Source organism: Megalobrama amblycephala, linkage group LG2, assembly GCF_018812025.1.
Source record: "Megalobrama amblycephala isolate DHTTF-2021 linkage group LG2, ASM1881202v1, whole genome shotgun sequence".
In the NCBI taxonomy this organism is placed as follows: domain Eukaryota; kingdom Metazoa; phylum Chordata; class Actinopteri; order Cypriniformes; family Xenocyprididae; genus Megalobrama; species Megalobrama amblycephala.
In genome coordinates, this window is record NC_063045.1 from 48,143,442 (window position 1) to 48,155,690 (window position 12,249).

Genomic DNA, 12,249 nt, shown 5'->3' on the forward strand with positions numbered 1-12,249 from the left:
TCACGTCATGCCAATATCCAGCAACTTCACACAGCCATTGAAGAGGAGTGGACCAACATTTCACAGGCCACAATCAACAACTTGATCAACTCTATGCGAAGAAGTTGCACTGCATGATGGTGGTCACACCAGATACTGACTGGTTTTCAGACATATATATATATATATATATATATATATATATATATATATATATATATTTGGAAGTATAGCAGCATGTCACATTGCAGGACACAGCTGTCACTACGTGACAAAACCCAGATTCAAAGCTGAGAAATGCTGTAGATGTGCTTCACATTTCTAGATATTGGTGATGTTTACACCAGCGTGGGCTCTCATTTAAGTCTGGCTCCTGCGAAGATCACTCTGAATATGTGATGTAGGGCTGAACAATTCACTGCATGTGCCTTGACCAGGGACTTTTTGAGAAATGAGAGTCTCTGCAAGTGTCACACTACAAACCCTCTAGAAATCCAATTAAAGATCTCATTACAATAAAGTACAGCAGGGTTGAATTCAATATCTTAAGCACAAACAACTCGCTACAAAATCACATGGAAAGAAGCACCGGACATGATTTGAGAGCAAATAAAGCAGAGAATTTATTGCAAATGTAAACCTTTAAATTACCTCTCAGGAAAACTGCTTACTCTGCATTTCAAGTGACAGTATACAAAGAGGTTACAGGCTGATATACAGTCATTTGTGACCTACAGAGAATAAGAAGAACTGTTCCTGTCTCGACATGGCCATCAATTGTTGAGTTTATTCTTGGAAAAAGGTTCTGTCAGGAACTGATGGATTCTTCTTTACCATCCCCGGTGCTGTTGTTTTCTCTTTGTCTGGCAGAGAGAGAGAGAGAAATTTCAACAATAACAAAGTGCTGACAGCCAGGGTAAACTGTGCCACAGAACAAGAGATGCAGAGATTTAAATCAGGTGATGTGCGTATAAACAAACAGCAGGACATGTTACAGCAAAGCCAGAGCTGGAAATTACGTTTGTGCTTGCTGTAGTTTAGGACTTCAGAAGGATCCTTTTCCCACTCAAGTAAACACATGAAGTCAACACAAAAATATTCCGAGAATGCAGTAGGCCTTGAACACTCACGGACGGTACTGACGTATGTTACTTTGGGTTCTGACGTGTGTGTAAAGCCTTTGCGTGCGTTGGCCGAAAATCAGCGTTTGTGAAAGGAATCGCCCTGAAGCACAGTTAAGAAGCGAGTCATTTGATAACTTCTACATGGACATTTTCTGAAGTTTGGGGTGACAGTACATTTCAGAAGTGTTCCGTATGCAGTGTAAGGCAGATTGAATTGGGTCCCTGCCATTCTATTATCTTGATGTATTGCATCTGACAGTCCACCCGCAGCTGAGTTATAGCGATAAATTTCCAGTTCTTGTATAATGCTGTGAAATGTTGATGCCAGTTCACAGCTAAGGCCAAATTGTCCTGTATGGTGCCAAAAGTCTGCAGGCAGATATGATGGAGTTTAACATATTCCTGCAGCTCAACTGGCACGGTGCTAGTTGCTTTGGTTAAAGTTGTCTGCATAAATGTAGTGAAAAGAAACAAAAGAAACAAATGAGTGATTAAATAAGCATTTATAATTTTCTACAACTACAGGAGAAATGACTGTTTCCAGGTCTTTTAGTGTTGTGGAATGCTTTTCCTCAAGACATCCATCAAGAACCCCCCCCTCTTTCTTTCAAAAACAGCATAAAAACACATTTTTTCTCTGAATATTACTCTTTAAACTGTACTTTGTTATAGATTTTTGTTATTTGTCTGTTTTCCTCTAAGCTAACTTTGTAAAGCGACCTCTGTGTATTACTTTTCAGCTCTTGGTATGTGTATTATACTTTGTTATGGATGTTTATTAGTCTGTATTCTTCTAACATATCTTTGTAAATTGACACTGGGTTTTGGAAAGGCGCTATAAAATTGTATTGTTATTATTATTATTAAAAGAAGACCCCCAATTTCAGATCAAATTCAATTCAAACATATAAATATTGCTATTTTTAGTTGTTTTATCTATATATTTGTCCATAAATGTAAATTACCTGAGTTTGTATATGACACTTAAATTAAGCTTAAAGTTAAATTAAAATACATAAAATTAAATATGATTATATTATATTATTGCTATTTTTAATCTTTTTTCTATCTTTGTCTATAAATGTTGAATATATATTTATCAATTAAATGTTTTGTAACTCTACAAATTCTCAAAGAAAAATAAATGCCCTTTTAATTAATGTAAATTAAGTTTTCTAATTAAATTAAATTTTATAATTATTGCTTTTTTTCGTTTTTTTTTTTTTTTTAATCCACAGTAGTGGCCAAAAGTAATGTCCAGCCTAGGAAATTTGACATCATCCTTTCTTCAAATTATTAAAAATGTGTTAAAGATTTTGTAATATTACATAGTCTGAGTTAATTTTATTAATGATAAGGCGATGAAACATGCCAAATTGTGTGGACATAATTTTTGACCAGGCTGTCATACAAAGAAATTATGAACACATGCTAAAACAAGACGGAACCAATTAAATATTAATAACTGATTATGCTGTAGCCAATGTATGCTTTTTCATGTGAGCTTTTTGTTTTTCTATGCTTTTTTTGCCTAGTTAAATAAAACCTGTAGCTATAGTTTGCCCTTTTTTGACAAATAATTTGGTCAGATAAATACTTTAAACAAGTTTAGTGTTTAGTTTTACCTCATATTTAAAAAAATTAAAAATAAAATATATTTTGTCCCATATTTTGATGTTTAAATCAAACTTGTAGGGTCATTAAAAACTAATTTCGGACATCACTCTTTGGCCACTACTATATATATTTATTATCCATAAATGTATTTTGCTGAACATATATGTGACTGTGACACTTACATTCACTTAATTAAAATGACTTAATTAGTTGAATTAAAATAAATAAAATTAAATAGGAACAAATAATTACTGCTATTTTTAGTCTTTTGTATCCAAATCTTATAAATGTATCTATTGAATGTATATTTATTTATGTTTGATGTATATAAAATAAACTTCTTAAATTAAGTTTTTTAATTAAATTCAGTTAAAATGGAACTTATAATTATAAGTATCTTTTTTTCTTGGTTTTTATCCATATCTTTGTCCATGAATGTAAATTTCAGTAAAGTTGCTAGTCCACTCGATTCTGTCTGAGCTGTCAGAGCAGTACAGAGACCTCTGAGACTTCGATTACTATGCAAAGAGCATCATCTCAGCTGGGAGAAAACGGGAAATGGAAAGAGAGAGCTCGATCTCCACGGAGTGTTCCTCTGACATGCTCCACTGTGTAAACCTTCCCATAGTGCCTAGAGTATTCCACAGGATAATCCTGACTGACACATTGCCGTTGTCTGCCACAAAGGTTCTTCAAACATGTCATTCTTGTCAAAACCAGTAGAGCAGACTCAGGGTGATTCATTATCAATGCGACCATTTCCTCCTGAAGTTAGCACACAGTCTAATCAAAAACGCTTCAGGCGGCCTTGCTGTCGAATGCCGTGCATTAACATTCGACCTATACTTGCAGGCAGTGAGAACAGATGCACCAAAGCTGGGCTGAATCACTCGCATCAGGGGAATAACAAACCTTCTCCGATTTTTACAGTTTTATGGATTAGAGGAAAAATCAGCCAAGGCACTGTTCTTATCAAAATCCAACAGCATTCACTCATGTGCCTCAGCGCCGGCATTAGCTGGAGCAATTATAAAGACCCAAAGGACAGGATAGACACAGCAGGACTCAGGAAGGGTACCCATGATCCCCAGTGGGCATCTGAGCTGTAGTGGAACGCCGCCAATATATGTCTAGAGGAAGATATTGCCCTCTAACTCCCGTCCTTGCACAGTTTATGAGGCAAGCGAATACTCAGATGAATGTTAAAAAGCCAAAAATTTACATTCTGTCATCATTTACTCACCCTCATGTCATTCCAAACCTTCTTTCTTCTGTTGAATGTGAAAGATGTTTTAAAAAAATGGAACTGTAAAAATGCTACAGTAAAAACTTTTAAAGGTGCCCTAGAAACCCTTTTCAAAAGATGTAATATAAGTCTAAGGTGTCCCCTGAACGTGTCTGTGAAGTTTCAGCTCAAAATACCCCATAGATTTTTTTAATACATTTTTTTAACTGCCTATTTTGAGCCATAATTACATATGCACCGATTAAGCGCGCGGCCCCTTTAAATCTCCCGCTCCCCGCCCCCGCGAGCTCTCGACAGCCTTAAACAGCAAACACAAAATTCACACAGCTAATAGAACCCTCAAAATGGATCTTTACAAAGTGTTCGTCATGCATACTGCATGCATACATCGATTCCTGTGAGTATAGTATTTATTTGGATGTTTACATTTGATTCTGAATGAATTTGAGGCTGTGCTCAGTGGCTAAAGCTAACATTACACACTGTTGGAGAGATTTATAAAGAATGAAGTTGTGTTTATGAATTATACAGACTGCAAGTGTTTAATAATGAAAATAGCGACGGCTCTTGTCTCCGTGAATACAGTAATAAACGATGGTAACTTTAACTACATTTAACAGTACATTAGCAACATGCTAACGAAAGATTTAGAAAGACAATTTACAAATATCACTAAAAATATCATGATATCATGGATCATGTCAGTTATTATTGCTCCATCTGCCATTTTTCGCTATTGTTCTTGCTTGCTTACCTAGTCTGATGATTCAGCTGTGCACATCCAGACTTTTTGCCCTTGTCTAATGCCTTGAACATGGGCTGGCATATGCAAATATTGGGGGCGTACACCCCGACTGTTACGTAACAGTCGGTGTTATGTTGAGATTCGCCTGTTCTTCAGAGGTCTTTTAAACAAATGAGATTCATATAAGAAGGAAGAATTTGAGACTCACTGTATGTCATGTACTGAACTCATACAGCCATTTTTTTAAAAATAAATTTCTTTGTTTTTTTTTACATTACACTGTGAAATTCAGTGAGGATCAATGGATTCAACTTCACTGACCTTCTTTGCATGGACAAAAATGATTGGATGAGAAAAAAACTTGAAATGAACAATGAACATTGACAGAAATGCAATATAACATACATAACTATGTAATATAACATACATAACTATGTTTTCAGTGATGACAAAAAGAGTTGAAAGACAGGTTTGAAATAACATGAGGGTGAGTAAATGATGACAGAATTTTTATTTTTTTGGGTGAACTTTCCCTTTAAGAGGAACAGAGAGTTTTTTACTGGTTCAAGATGAATCAGTGATGATGATTGAGTATTAAGAACACAAGCATTCGTTACTACCGAAACAGAATTCCCATTCATGCTTCACAAAACAATAGCAAAAGCGAGCTGCGCCAGACAGTCATGCTTTGCTTTGCGCCGATCCATAATCTGTGTTCCGTGTCTTTAGTGCACAGAGCAGAAGAGATAAGACCTTCCCAGGAGGCATGACGCCTCTGTCCTATTGACATGCATAGCTTTGCCCCACTGCTTGCATCCAAAGCTCCCTCCATATGCCAGCCTGCGCCAGACTCTCTGTAGACAGACAGACGTGTCACAAATTCAGTTACTGAGATAACAAAGAGATTACAGACATCATTGTGCAATTTTTTAATCTTTTGTTGATAAAATCAGAAGCAGCCAGTACTTCTTTAATTTTTGCCGCTTATATCAAAGAAAAAACAGACTCTACCACCTGTATGTTGAAATCTGACAGACACCCTTAAAAAGAAAGGTCCTTTATGTTTATATAAAGAACTTTTAACATCCATGAAACATTTAAATTCCACAAAAGGTTCTTTAGAGTGGAAACAAGTTCTTTAGATTTTTAAAATGTGTAACAATTTACAATAAGGTGTAACACTTTATTTTGCTGTGTCCTTGTTACATGTTACATGGTGTTACTATAATAACTTACCCTATACTATAGTTATATGCTACTTACCCTAAACCACATCCTGATTCTAACCCTAACCCTATAGTATATACATGTAATTCATTATTATTACTCAGTACTTAAATGTATACTTACACTGTAACACGGCTACCTTACAATAAAGAGTTACACTTTATTTTAGTGTCTTTGTTACACTGTAACGCACAAAAAGTATTCTCGTCACTTCATAACATTAAGGTTGAATCACTGTAGTCACTTGAACTGTTTAAAATATAATTTTTAGTAGCTTTCTGGGCATTTGAAAGTGTAAATTAACTTGCTTTCAATGCAGGCCTCACTGAGCCATCAGATTTGATCAAAAATATCTTCATTTGTGTTCTGAAGATGAACGAAGGTCTTAAGGATGTGGAACGACATGAGGGTGAGTAATTAATGACAGAATTTTCATTTTTTGGTGAACTAACTAAGATTAGGGTTTGGTTTAGGGTTAGCTGCATGTAATTATACATAATTTACAGTTATTACTATAGTAACCTCATGTAACATGTAACAATAAAGTGTTACCCAATAGATTTGTTAAAGTATTATTAATCTTTGCTAAAGTTAGTCAATAAAAATCTATATTAGTTCATGGTAGCTCAGATCCTTTAAACAATGTTAAGAAATATAGCATTTGATTTTAATAAATGTAGAAACTAAATGAAGATTATTAGATGCTTTAGAAATTTTTTTCATTGCTATTTCATGTTAACTACTGTAGTTAAAGCTGAGACCTTATTGTAAAGTGTTACCTTAAACTGTTCTTCGCACTAAGAAAAAAAATGGTTCTTTTAAGAACTGTTCAATGAAATATTCTTTTTAGAAAGCTAAATATGGTTCATCTATGGCATACCCCTTTTTAGAACCTTTAATTTTAAGACTAGGCTAATCATTTATAAATTCAACAAAACCCCTCATGCTTAATTCACAAAGCAGAACAGCCCTTTCATACAATATATGAGCCGTGATGTCGCCTGGCTAAAGGTGTCATCGAGTGTTCATTACATCTGAGAGTAACGCCACAAAGACGGCTTCAAGAGGCCTCTCAGCTCATGATGCTGATGAGGGCGGTGATTAGCTCTGTCAGATATGAATGACTGAGCAAGGCACCATGGGACAAGACAAGACAGAAGCCTGTCATCTAGTCTAAGCTGCTGAGCTGAGTAATATCACTGAGATAATCAAATCCCATTTACAACAATTAAGGCGAGAATGATCGTACCATCTTTTATGAGTTAACTGAGACATCTTTTTCGTCTTTAATTGAAACATAAATCAGCTGCTAAAGAAACCGAGAAGATGTCAATGAGATGAGAAGGGGAATAAGACAGGGAGAGAGATGATAGGAATGAAACGGAGAGGGAGGGGGATTCAGAGTACAACAGCTGGACAGACGATATCCAGCCCACTTTTGAGAATCAGTCCACCAGACCGAGCGCATTCAGATCCGCTGCTTCCTCTTTCACTCAGTACAAACACAAGTGGCATCTATTTCGGCGTGTGCTATAGCTTAAGGAATCCCATAAGGAATTCACTCCAGGACCATGAGATGAGCGTGACGGGTAGCTGTGTGATTTAGTGCCGACGACTCTTTTTTGCATCAGAAAGGTCAGAATTTCTCTTTGTCGATGCAGTTCATTACTCAGAAAGTTGTTAGTTTGAATGTTAAAAACCTCAAGTGTTTGATATTAAATATTCAAACTGATTTAATGTGTCATTAAAATGTGCTTAATTGAACCGATATTATGTAATCATAGAGTAAGTGATTTAAAAAGATAAATCTGCCTGTAGTAAGTCACAATGGACAGTCATCAGTCATTCCAGTCAGTGCAAATGTCTTTTTCTACATCCCTCTGTATTTCGCCATCCCCCTCTCCCCTCATTCACTGACATCCTTTATGTTTGAGTCATTTTATTAATGGCCACATTCTCCTTCCACAAGCTTCCCTAAACGAAATCCATAAACAGAGATTAGAGCCGCACACCGTAATGACCCGCTGAACTTCTCCTGGAATTGCAGGCAAACCACAAGAGGGATTGAATGATTTATATTGCCGCAGGGATTCGCTTCTCACTCATAAATTGAAAAGCTGCTGGGGGGGGAACGGTAAAGTTGACAGGAAACATCCAGGAAAATAAGTGTGATTCCCATTTGTTGCTGTCTTCTAGCGTTAGTACTGCAGACAAATTCATCTCACAACTGAGAAAAAAGGAAGTGGTCATAAATCATGACCCTTTATGAGACTCTAACCACAGGCTCTCAGGGCTTGCTGCGGCTCAGACGATTGTCGTCCCACACAATAAAGCTTCGGGGACTAAAATATGCCAGCGAACAAACAAAGAGCAAATTTTGTGTATTGAGGTGAACCGCAGCCTAAAAATACTTCACTTGTTTTGTCCGGCATATGTGTGCAATTTTTAGGGTTCTCAAAAACAAATTCTGACCACCGTGAGAAATGTTAAGACTGATTTGCAAAATTGCAGCTCTTAAAATTAATATGGTAACACTTTACAATATGGTCACATTTGGTAAAATTCATTAAAGTGCCCATATTATGCTATTTTAAAGGTTCCTAATTTTGTTTTGGAGCTCTCCTACAATAGGTTGACATGCATCCAAGGTCAAAAACACTTGAATTTTTTTATTAATATTCATTTCACACCACCTAAGTTCTCGAAGAGTCTGAATACAGTCCGTTCGAATGTGCTGTCTCTCTAAAAGCCTCCTTTGGTCAGATGGCCCAGTCTGTTGTGATTGGTCGACCGCTTACAGTGCGTGTCGGAAACAAAAAAAAAGCTGTAGATCACTGACAAGCTACGCAATATCGTGTTCATTATCAAAGGCGATTCATCTGTGATATGAACACGATATTGCGTAGCTTGTCAGTGATCTACAGTTCTGTCTATTAAATGGCGCTCCATTTGAAAGCAGGTGATGCCGTTTTCGCGGTAATCAGGGAACCAGCTTTACTGACGAAATGCGCGTGACAATCGCATGCGATATATCGCCCAGCCCTAGTTTTTGGTTAAATGGCTGAAATAAGGTCAGTGGTTAACATGTTTTATTCTACGACATAAAATACATTATTATGAACCTACCCGTGATTTTTTAAGGCATTACATGTATTGAAAATGATGGTTGCTAACAAGTGGCTAAATCAGACTTTTGTTGATCACAGAATTTATTTTTTACGATAATCCAAAAGCCTATGGGAAAATCCTATTGGGTTTTTGTCGAGGGAACCAGCGTGATGCTAACTGCTGATTGGCCTACAAAGTGATGTCATAATTCCACCACTCTATAGAGCGCCTCAGGGATGACGCATTTTTGTAGGCAAAACCCGGAAGCGAGTTCGCATTTTAGGACTTCCGGTTCCAACGCCGTTAAGTCTATGGGTTTTTTGAATGGGTTTTTGCTAAATCGCCTGAAATAAGGTCTGTGGTTAACAAAGCCTCTAAATACTTTCACATTTTGATCTATGACATAAAACACACCAGTTATAAGCCACTTGTGATTTTTTAAACTTTTACTGTGTCTTAAAATCGCCGGTTGCTAACAAATTGCTAAAAGGGACTACTTCCTTTGGCGGGGACTTTCGTCATCATTAAAAACGGGACATTTGGACAGCATTTCTCATGAAAAAGTGGATAAGTATTCATAACAGCACAGATCATAATCAGCGAGTATGTTTATAAATACAGTTGTTTTCTAAATAAAGTTTGAGGACACTTGGTGGTGGTGACGTTGATCCGCGACCAAGGTGTGCTGTAGTCCGTTTATAGCCTACTGTTAGCCTTTTATATCTGCCAACTTTATTTAGGCTTCAAAATCTATAAATGTTGTGTTAACTTGTAAAGATTATCTTGATAGACAAAACGTGTAAGTGTCATAACTCTTTGTTAAACACAGAGCTTATTTTCTGCGATTTTCCAAAAGTCTATGGGAAAAATGCATAGGCTTTCAATCGAGGGAACTCGTGCACTGCTAACTTCCGGGTTTCTACAAAAACACGTCATCCCTGGGGCACTCTATTGCCGACGTCTCATTTCAGCAGTTCAGAATCAATTCTTTCGTTTAAGTTGGGTGACCAAACGTCCTGTTTTCCCAGGACATGTCCTGTTTTCACGTTCTGTCCTGGCCGTCTTGGTTGTTTTTTATAAAGTGATGAAAATGTCCTGGTTTTCATTGTTTTTCATTGGGCCATTAAATTTACCGGTGTTACGAGATTTTCGGTTTCCGAAGGCGGAGCATACATGAATATTAATAAGTTAATATTCATATATTAATAATGCACGTGCAACTGAGAATATTAGTTCACATTGTATCTCAAAACATTAGTGGATTATTCCATAAAGGTAACTATATTCTCAGCGTCGCGGCTGACTTATGCCTAAACTACAATTGTTTACTACTTCTAGGTAACAGTTTATATGTTTTTATTAGTATGCACTATTTGTGCAGTCGTCTGGAACTGAATAACAGATACTTCGTGTAACAGCAGAGCAACCTTCAGCTATCGTCTACTATGAGTTCAGCTCGTTGTGCTCTTCTTTTGTACCTTGCGATGTAACAGCTGACAGGCCTATATAAATTTCTTTTTAACTTTCATGCTTATTTGTTAAGTAACAAAAAACTGCTGGGAAAGATCAGATCTACAGCAAAATATAGATGGGCAAACAAGGAGGACGAGGAAGAAAAACAGGATGAAGAGGAAAACGAGGATGAAGAAGAAAACTAAAGATATAGATATTTTTTGTTAGTTTTTGTAAGTTTGTGAGAGCTATTTGCTGTTAAATTTGGATTGCTAATATAGCAGAGGTATTTTTTAGGTATTTATTATTTTTCTAATACAGAAGAGACATTATTTCTATCATTATTTCATTCGTTATTTTTGAAACTTGTCATAATAAAACATGTTGAGTAACCTCTGAGAAGCCTATCTGAATTTGTGTCTTTGGTTATAGATAGTATTTTGTAATATAACAATTTTCTATCCATACAGAGGAGGCATAGGCCTACTTTAAATGTATTGAAATTATAAGGCATCTTTGAGTAAATTTCGAGTATCATTTGAGTATCTCATTGCCGGGCCGAGTGTCCTGGTTTTCGGTAATCAAAATATGGTCACCCTAGTTTAAGAGACAATAACTTTATTTGTTGAGCACTTTGATCTTTAAAACTTTGCAGACATTTTACATTCACAAACAGCTATATTACACACTGCATGAAAGGTAATATTTGAAAAAAGCATAATAGGGGCACTTTAACTTTGTTAGTTAACTTGAGCAAACTGACCAATAGGTCTACAGCATTTATATTAATTTCAGCATTATTAATACATTTTTTAAAATCAAAAGTTGTATCTGGTGTGAACTAAAATGAACAAACAATGAACATTTATATTGCTCATTGTCCGTTGTATGTTAGCTAATGCATTAAATTGTTAAAATCACCACAAAATGGAAGTTATCCCTATTGTGACGTATAAACAAATAAAATGACTTGAACTTGAACAAGAAAAAAGTAGGGCGGGACTTTTGTCCTTGAGAAATTGATTGGATCTTTGTGGTTTGTTATTGCTGTGATGTCATTTGAGTGACAGGTTGTCCGGCCCTCGCACCAGTAAACACGTCATCAGAGAAGAGAAGAGATGTCGCTGCAAGTGGGAGGAGAAGTTATTTTGATTAAAGGTTACGAGGGCACATGAATTTAAAAAATAAATGATGCGCATGGATAAATTATTTATTTATAAATACTGCAATTCTCCATAAAAATAAGATTTAACAATTTGGATTTTATGGCAACAAATGAGACTTAGGGCCAGATTTACTAACAGCTTACACCAGCGCAAACCCTCTTTTGGCTTTGAAAAACCACTGTAAGGATTTACTAAAGACACGCACTGAAAAATGAACGCTGAAAAGGCAGGGACAGGGTTATTTTTGCGGCTGACCTTATTGCATATGCATTTGTAGGAGTTTCTCTTTCAGATGCAAAATTTATGGGAGGAGAGTATTTAAATGAATCATGCAACGTGATTTACTAAGGTTTGTGCTAGTCAATTAACTGGTATTTGCGCCACTATTTAATGGGCAAAAAAGCATGTCTTAAACTAGATGCTAATTTGCGCTGCTCTTGGTAGATTGCGTTGGTCATTATGGAAATGATTCGGATGTGTCTGTGTTCTTTAATTCAGTAGATCACGCGCAGAACTTTCACTCCCATCTGCGTGTTTTTGGAATTGCGCTTTCAGGCTAATTTGCCCCATTTAGTAAATCTGGCC

At 36.3% G+C, this 12,249-nt stretch overlaps 1 protein-coding gene and 1 long non-coding RNA gene across 4 annotated transcripts in view; one reads left to right on the forward strand and one right to left on the reverse strand.

The window, feature by feature from the left end:
• Window positions 1–577: 577 nt before the first annotated feature.
• The window catches only part of LOC125262772, a 17,898-nt gene continuing 6,226 nt past the window's right edge, over window positions 578–12,249 (reverse strand). Inside the window, exon 4 of one of the 3 annotated variants that reach the window (XR_007183599.1) lies at window positions 578–842. This is a non-coding gene — a long non-coding RNA (uncharacterized LOC125262772). Of the gene's footprint in view, window positions 843–4,893; window positions 5,566–12,249 lie in introns of those variants that run through there. The other 2 variants (XR_007183600.1, XR_007183598.1) reach the window with 2 other exon arrangements.
• LOC125262770 (serine-rich and transmembrane domain-containing protein 1) overlaps window positions 6,443–12,249 on the forward strand; it is a 10,412-nt gene continuing 4,605 nt past the window's right edge. The window contains exon 1 of the mRNA XM_048181658.1: window positions 6,443–7,573. The gene's annotated coding sequence lies outside the window, so the exon portion shown is untranslated. The remainder of the gene's footprint in view (window positions 7,574–12,249) is intronic.